We start from the raw sequence: 9,574 nt of genomic DNA, 5'->3' as shown, positions 1-9,574 counted from the left end.
GTCATGAGCAATATCATGTAGGTACTCACTTTAGAACCTTGTGGCACTACATTATTCGACATTTAATGAAACTTACGGTTTAATTTGTCAAAAAAGTTAATGTGACAAAGTTTCAAAGTGTATATTAGTACTCGTGACCGTACTAGTTTCGATATAAATTATGAAATTCTGATTACTAAATAAAGACAGATCTAAAACTAACGAAAATCATTTTGTTTTTTTTTCTATTTAACTTATTTATGAATTTTAGTCAATAAAAACGTAATAGTAAGTCGGAAATTTTATCGCGTTGCTCTTTGAAGTTACAGTGTGCTTTTCATACAAATTCCATAGTAATTACGTGTTTTGGCGTAATAAAACGAAGGACGTAATATACGATCCCGACGACCCGATTACTCTAGCCATAGAGGCAGCCAATCAGCTCGCGACACCAAACACTTCAGGACCCCGATACCGACCCCGCCGGCGTGGTCGACGATTTCCCTCATTCAGCGCTTATCGCTATCGACCCACTAGGGTCGATTAATTCTTTCAAATATTTTTCCTCTCAGACGACGCCCTGAGCCGAGGTTCGCGCCCAACTGGGCACCCTCAGGCCTGTTGTCTTAAACGTTGTACCGGGTGAGAGCCTTCAGCGCTCCCCATTTGTCCGGCCAAGTAGTTAATGCCATCTGCGGCAAATCTACAATAAGTCACGTCCAAAAAAAAGGCGTAATAAAAAGTAACTGATTTGACTAGTTGGAAACAAGCCTATTACATGCACTCATGTCTGTATCTTTAATACAAAATCGTTTCATGCGTAAAGTCACGGGAGCTCCGTGGTTCCTTCGCAATGAAAATTTGCAGACCTAGGTCTGCCAACTATTTTGTACCTGATGAGAGCCATCTGCGACAAATCTACAATAAATCACGTCAAAAAAAAACATATCACACTAGGACACCGTGTTAGCGTAACTTTTGCGTCACCAGCGCCCGGCAGTGGGTAAGTAGAGGCTGCCAAGCTTAAATTACTTACAATAAATTCCAAACTCATAAATCCGAGCTGTAATTCAGATTTTTTTTTTTTTTTTTTTTTTTGACGTGACTTATTGTAGATTTGCCGCAGATGGCATTAACTACTTGGCCGGACAAATGGGGAGCGCTGAAGGCTCTCACCCGGTACAACATTTAAGACAACAGGCCTGAGGGTGCCCAGTTGGGCGCGAACCTCGGCTCAGGGCGTCGTCTGAGAGGAAAAATATTTGAAAGAATTAATCGACCCTAGTGGGTCGATAGCGATAAGCGCTGAATGAGGGAAATCGTCGACCACGCCGGCGGGGTCGGTATCGGGGTCCTGAAGTGTTTGGTGTCGCGAGCTGATTGGCTGCCTCTATGGCTAGGGTAATCGGGTCGTCGGGATCGTATATTACGTCCTTCGGACGCCGACTGTAATTCAGAAGCTACTGTTTAAAAGTATAGAACAATTCGAATGTTTAGTGCGGTATTGTAACAAGAAAAATCTCGACTCACCAGAAAGTTCTCGATTGTTAGGCGGTTATCACACGACGTGGTCGCGGTCGCGGCTGGCGGTAAAGCGGTCGATAAGGTAAGTACTATTATAATAGACTTGTATGTACGTAAACCGTATATTCTTAACTAACACCCAAGCACTGCTTCACGATTGCGCAATCGATCGGGTCGTTTGATAACCGCCTTATAAGTATTTCCGAATTCGAAATTTGAATGACTTTCAGACAAGTAAATGAGATCCTAAATCAACGGAAAATTGGAGGACTCGCGAGCGTTGTCGCTCCGTCGCGTCATCGCAAACCTATGGTTCCATAGACAACTTGCGGCACGATTGGGGGGGGGGGGGGGGGATGGACTCGACTAGTGGGATGATTGGTAATTACGACGAAAAATAACGTTTTAAATTCAACAGGAATATCCGGTTTATGAACAACACTTCACAAACAAATCATAACGATGCTTAGATATAAGATCCAAATCCAAAATTAGAGGGCACGGAGCTAAGAAGTATAATATATTTATGTTGTTCTTATAAAGCTCGGAGATGCAATGAGTCAGCGTAAAATGGAAGGAAATGCGGAATGGAATGAGAATTTCGAAATTTAAAATGATTGACGGTCAGAAAGAAAGGCCAGTGTGTGCAGAGTTTGTACTCTGCTACATACTTATACTGAACTCCACGACGTCGCAACGCATCTTGTTGCATGTATGTAGTTCCCGTCATTAAAAAGGCGCTAAAGTTATATAAAAAGAGCTCTATTATCTAGCATTTAGGCAGATAGGATCAAAGTTTAAGAAAGAACAATTTGCGAAGAAAGCATCCCCAGTATCCTTCTCTCTGTCTATTTAAGAGCTGCGCTCTTGTCGGTGGAGTAACCATTCCTCTCTTCTTCCCGCCAAAACCTTCACCTCCCGATACGACACGACCTGCACCTTCTCTTTTATTTGTTTCATAAATGTTATCCTAGGTCTACCCCTTCCTCTCTTCCCTTCAATTTTTCCTTCTATAATGTTTGTTATAAATGAATCGTGTCGTATCAGGTGGCCAATCATATTTCCTCTCCGGTTCTCTATAGTCTTCAATATGGTTCTCTTTTCTTCAACTCTTTCCCAGTATCCTTACTATTAAATTATTGCAATAGGAACATTCCCACTTTACGAACATTCCCGCGGCATATCACTGGTTGTGATGTTAAATACAGTGAAACTTGGTTAAGTGGGACCTGGATAAGTGAGAAACCTCCATAACTGGAACTCATGCTGAGGTCCCAACACTTTGGCACTGAATTACCTCTGTTAGTGGGACGAGGTAAGCCTCTATATCTGGGATTCGTTCTTTCGATTTATCATCATAGTTAACTCTATAACTGAGACAGCGAGTAAATTTTTTATTCATAAACCTCTGTAACTGAGATAACATTGTTTGTTTACTCATTCTTATTCTACCCACAAATTTCACACGTAATTCCAAGTACGTAAGTACAAAGGAGAATGGGCGAATCTGGTCCAAGAACCTCCACTGATGAGACTTATATGTAATGAAAGCTTATGCTTTCTCTATGAATCTGGCAAAGTTCTATCAGATTCTGTCCCGGGGTTCTTTTTTTACGGCCATGTTTGTCCTGGCTAAAAATGTGATAAAATACAGTGGGAGCTAAAATCGGCTCAAGATTTGTTGCTGGATAACTAAGTCTACATAAATAGCTATGTATCATATTGTATATCATTTTAAAGAGGATCTTTTCCAGAATCCGAAACATAAAAAAAAAAACAAAAAAAATCTTTATGTAAGCGAATTATAGTCAATTTATATCTGCAGCGCCATTGTTTCTCGGTAGCTAAGTTCAAGTTTCATGCCTTTTACCCCTTCCAAAAGTATCTTACCGATTTTTTTTATATTGCTTCCGGAATTTGATCTGAGTGATAATAACAAGAAAAATAAATAAACACCTCTCCGATAGAGACCGGCTAAGCTATTGCCTATTGCAAGAAATCGTCATCATTAGCAAGTCATTACGGTATTGCATATTATAAGCTTATCAGCAACTTGGAACTTGGTCCAAGAACCTCCACTGGTGAGACTTGCATATAATGATAGCTTATACTTGTCCTATGATTCTGGCAAAGTTCTATCAAACTCTGTCCTAGGGTTTTTTTTACGGCCATGTTTGTCCTGAGTGTACAGTAGTGGACTGCAAAATCACCTCAGGATTTGTTGTCGAAAAACTATTTAACAAATCTATATACATAATGTATATCAATTTTAAAGGGGAAGGTTATCAGAATCAGAAACACAAATAAAAAAATGCATTAAGTATGTAAACGACTTTTAGCCAACTCACGTCCGTAGCACCATTTTTCTCAGCAGCTACGTACGAGTTTCGCGCCTTCCAACCTTTCCAAAGGAGCCTAATCATTTTTCTCCTTCTTCTGATATTGCATTCTTAACCTGACAAGTGACAACAAAGAAAAAAAAATAAAAAAAATAGATACCATTCCGATAGAGGCCGCGTAAGCTATGGACCTATTGCAAGATAACGTACTCAAAGGCTAGTTATTATAATCCAACAGACGTAACATGATTAGAATGCGGCGGGACGGAAATGTAGTACATCGCCTTATGCGAAAGAGACGAAATATGTGTCTCTTTAACACTAACAGCAATACAACTATACAACTATACAGCTTAGTACGAGAGAAACAAGAAATAAGTCATTCTAATCAAGATGCAATACAATGACTCTATTGTATACAAAAGAAACACATTTATTAAACAAGTTCAGGCAATAACTGGTGCAAAAGGCGGCTTTATTGCCAAGGTAGCAATTACTACCAGGCAACCTTACGTTTACGATACGTTTGTTGTACCATTCGGCATTGTTTATAAGACAAGATATAAGCCTGGATTAATAAAACAAGATTGTGGTGAAAGAAAACATACTACATTTGCGTCCTCCCGCATTCTAATCATGTTACGTCTGTTGGATTATAATGACTAGCCTTTGAGTACGTTATCTTGCAATAGGTCCATAGCTTACGCGGCCTCTATCGGAATGGTATCTATTTTATTTCTTGTTGTTGTCACTTAGTCTTGTCAGGTTAAGAATGCAATATCAGAAGAAGGAAAAAATGATTGGGCTTCTTTGGAAAGGTTGGAAGGCGCGAAACTCGTACGTAGCTGCTGAGAAAAATGGTGCTACGGACGTGAGTTGGCTAAAAGTCGTTTACATACTTAATGCATTTTTTTATTTGTGTTTCTGATTCTGATAACCTTCCCCTTTAAAATTGATATACATTATGTATATAGATTTGTTAAATAGTTTTTCGACAACAAATCCTGAGGTGATTTTGCAGTCCATTACTGTACACTCAGGACAAACATGGCCGTAAAAAAACCCTAGGACAGAGTTTGATAGAACTTTGCCAGAATCATAGGACAAGTATAAGCTATCATTACATGCAAGTCTCACCAGTGGAGGTTCTTGGACTAAGTTCCAAGTTGCTGATAAGCTTATAATATGCAATACCGTAATGACTTGCTAATGATGACGATTTCTTGCAATAGGCAATAGCTTAGCCGGTCTCTATCGGAGAGGTGTTTATTTATTTTTCTTGTTATTATCACTCAGATCAAATTCCGGAAGCAATATAAAAAAAATCGGTAAGATACTTTTGGAAGGGGTAAAAGGCATGAAACTTGAACTTAGCTACCGAGAAACAATGGCGCTGCAGATATAAATTGACTATAATTCGCTTACAAAAAGTTTTTTTTTGTTTTTTTTTTATGTTTCGGATTCTGGAAAAGATCCTCTTTAAAATGATATACAATATGATACATAATTATTTATGTAGACTTAGTTATCCAGCAACAAATCTTGAGTCGATTTTAGCTCCCACTGTATTTTATCACATTTTTAGCCAGGACAAACATGGCCGTAAAAAAAGAACTCCGGGACAGAATCTGATAGGACTTTGCCAGAATCATAGGGAAAGCATAAGCTTTCATTACATATAAGTCTCATCAGTGGAGGTTCTTGGACCAAGTTTCATACAAAAGTGCCCATTGTGATTTGAGCTTCAATTACCTTCATTTTTAGTTTCGCTTTACTATCATACAGATGTTTATTTGAAAAATGCCAAAACGAAAGCTACAATCGTTATCTGGGTAAGTGGAATCGAGACACTGGGTAAGTGGAATACCTCTATAAGTGAAACGACATTGCAGGTCCCTTGATGTCTCACTTAACCAGGTTTCACTGTAATATGTTTAATAACGAAGCGTCACAGTTCCGGCATCGGAGCGGATCTATCGTGTGGCTTCACTCATAAATGTGTCAAATTACATGTATTCGTTTTTATTACATTTATATAAGCGGACACCTACACTACTATAGTACGGTGGGTAAATAGTGCCGGAGGGAGGCGTGTGGTCACTCACTTACCGTAATAAAGTCTCCTTTACGCCTCACATAAAAATAATTCATCTCACACTCGACGCCGATACACACACAGTGATGAAAGTAGGATTGTCTGTGTTTTTTGCCTTACTATCTACATGTAGACTATTTTTTGAATAGACTAGTTTTCAACTAGTCAAATCAGCTTGGCCTAAAGGTCTTTGTAACCAGGCCAAAAAAAAATAGGCTAGTTTCCAACTAGTCAAATCAGTTACTTCTTCAGGAGTCTCATATCCCGGATTTAAACGCGGTAAGAACCCGTTATTACGTGTTTTAAATCAGTTACTTTTTACTAAACGTCAAAACACGAAATTACTATGGAATTTGTGTGAAAAAGCACACTGTGAGGTCATAGAAAAACGTGATAAAATTTCGGATTTATTACGTTTTTCTTGGTTAAAATTCATAAATAACTTAAAAAGAAAAAAGAAAAAGTTTTTCGTTAGTTTTAGATCCCCAGTATCCTTACTATTAAATTATTGCAATAGGAACATTCCCAATTTACGAACATTCCCGCGGCATATCACTGGTTGTGATGTTAAATACAGTGAAGTAGTTTTTATTACATTTACGAGTATATAAGCGGACACCTACACTACTATAGTACGGTGGGTAAATAGTGCCGGAGGGAGGCGTAGTTTTAGATCTATCTTTGTTTAGTAAGTAATCAGAATTTCATAATTTATTTTGAAAACTGATTTGACTAGTTGGAAACTAGCATATTCTTAAGTTATGTTTTTTAGGCTTCCCTCCGTCACAGTACATACCCATTTGTGTCTCAGTCATGCCGACTCATGCCTCTCAAAATATTGCAACGCGGTGCCAAAAATTCGTTCAAGTTTCCGAAAACAAGTGAAACCCAATAACAGAAGCAATAGCGTTATATTTGGCCGCGAGGGCTCTAACTAGATAGATAGTTGTGTAATTTAATTCGTACTGTCCGACGGTAAAATATATAGTCGGTGTCGGTTGCTCGGACGACGGTCGGTGGCGAGTACGGAACCCGATGGTAGATGACGACTGAGGGTTTGTTATAGCGACTGCGGAACTGTTTAGAAATACCCACAGAATATATAAGGACGATTTTTCATGGATAAACCTCTACGCCAATTCAAATTCAAATTAAAAAAGAAATATCTTTTAGGGATACCAGCTGACTAATGTCACCTACTGTAACTACGTACTTGTAATTGTGAACTAATATTGTCATGCAGGAGCTCGGTGGCGCAGCGGTAAACGCGCTCGGTCTGCGATTGTTGAAGTTAAGCAACTTTCGTAAAGGCCGGTCATAGGATGGGTGACCACAAAAAAAAAGTTTTCATTTCGAGCTCCTCCGTCCTTCGGAAGGCACGTTAAGCCGTTGGTCCCGGTTACTACTTACTGATGTAAGTAAGTAGTCGTTACATGAGCCATGTCAGGGGCCTATGGCGGCTCAGTAATAGTCCTGACACCAGGGTTGATGGGGTTGGTAATCCACCTCACAATCCACACGATAGAAGAGAAGAAGTGATCGTTAGTAAGTGGAGCAAAAAAAAACAAAATAAATAAATAAGTAGGTATATTTAAGTAGGTTCTTATAGAAAGTTGCATCCTACTAAATCTGTACCAATCTGTTTACAAAAGTTACTGTTACAAAAATCACCTGCTATTTCGGTAAGGATTACTCAAACCTAAATATTTTTGTTGCTACTTTTATAAAGTTGTTATTTTTCTCGCTAAAGTTTCAGGTACATTATGGGCTGTTAGACACGCAAGTAAGAATTTTTAACTTCTTTAAAAGTCCTTCAGCAATTTAGAACGCAATTTTGCCGTTAGGCTTTGTGAAAGTAAGTAGCTTATTTTCTTAATGATTTAAGTAATCATCGACTGTACTGAGGGATTTTCCGGGCTACGTTCCGTAAAATCAATATAGATGGCGCTGTACAAAGTTGCCTTCGTTTAATTGTCTAATTTTATGGAAAATCAGACATAATGATGATGATGATGACCCTTGTTATTACAACCCCATCTTCCATCCATTATTATTACATACATGTATGTACATAAACTCACGCATATTTCCCACCGGGGTAAGCAGAGACTATAGAATTCCATTTGCTTCGATCGTGACACACTTCTCTTGCTATCCATTATTATTCTGATCAAAATAAAGAGAAGCAATTTATATAGGTACTCAACGGCGTTCGAAGGACGTAATATACGATCCCGACGACCCGATTACTCTAGCCATAGAGGCAGCCAATCAGCTCGCGACACCAAACACTTCAGGACTTATCGCTATCGACCCACTAGGGTCGATTAATTCTTTCAAATATTTTTCCTCTCAGACGACGCCCTGAGCCGAGGTTCGCGCCCAACTGGGCACCCTCGGGCCTGTTGTCTTAAACGTTGTACCGGGTGAGAGCCTTCAGCCTCCTCCCCATTTGTCCGGCCAGGTAGTTAATGCCATCTGCGGCAAATCTACAATAAGTCACGTCAAAAATAATAACTAACTTTATAATAACCGTTTTTGTAAAGTTTCTTACTCGTAGCAACATAATTCTATACTATATCTGATACAAATATCAAGCAACAATTATTTTTATATATGCTTCTGCTATTAAGTAAATTATATTTTTGATTAGTTACGTACCCGAGAAACGAGAAAATAAGTAATTATTACGTTAAATCTGTACAACGCCATCTACAGTCGACTCTCGTTAATTCGAAACTCGAGGGACTCTTGAAATATCAAATGGTTCGAAATTTGTGAGAGAAAATAAATAAAACTTCGAATTATTAAGTGTTGGTTAATTTTTAAACAAACCAATTCGTAAGAAGTGCGTCAAATAGTCATACTAATCATAACAAAAAAAAAAAAAAAAAAAAAAAAAAAAAAAAAAAAAAAAAAAAAAAAAAAAAAAAAAAGGCTCGTGTATCTTGATACACGTTTGAACTTGTCGCAAAATGTACTTACAATCTTTCCGCCTCTTCTCTCTCTGCAACTTTGAATGTGTTGGACGCTGATGAGTTCGAATTAACGCGTCGTTTTGTTAAATAGCAATGTTTTTTTCGTTAGAATTACCAAGTGTATGAAAATGTATTGATTTAGTTCGTAATATAAAGAGATTTAGTAGGGAACTCGTGATAACTTTGAATTATAGAGAGGTTCGAATTATAGCAAGTTTGAATTAACGAGAGTCGACTGTATATTGTTTTTGGGGACGTAGCCGGGAAAGTATCTTATTGCGGAGTTATCACGTTGGTCTAATAAATTCAATTCAGATTCAAAAATATCTTTATTCAGTAGGTAACATAGTTAGGTACACTTTGAATCGTCAATTTTTACATAAAGAACGTCTCATCCGCCTAAAACTACTGCAGCTTCTCATAACCTGTATAGCCGGGGAAAAGAAGCTGCAAGAAAAACCTCAAATAAGGGCCCTATCTCGCTAGAATATCAGCAAAAAATATACAGATATATAAACTCTGGGAGGTTTAAAAGGCAACATCAAAGCAATTCGTCTAAAAAGCAATATTGCTATTTGACATTTGTTTGCATTGCGCACCACTTTTATATGCGCAAATGTCAAATTGCAATATCGCTTTTTTAGATGAATTGCTTCGAT

The sequence above is a fragment of the Pectinophora gossypiella genome, chromosome Z, assembly GCF_024362695.1.
Source record: "Pectinophora gossypiella chromosome Z, ilPecGoss1.1, whole genome shotgun sequence".
Taxonomy (NCBI): domain Eukaryota; kingdom Metazoa; phylum Arthropoda; class Insecta; order Lepidoptera; family Gelechiidae; genus Pectinophora; species Pectinophora gossypiella.
The sequence above is the reverse complement of the archived record's forward strand: the minus strand, read 5'-3'. Positions refer to the sequence as shown.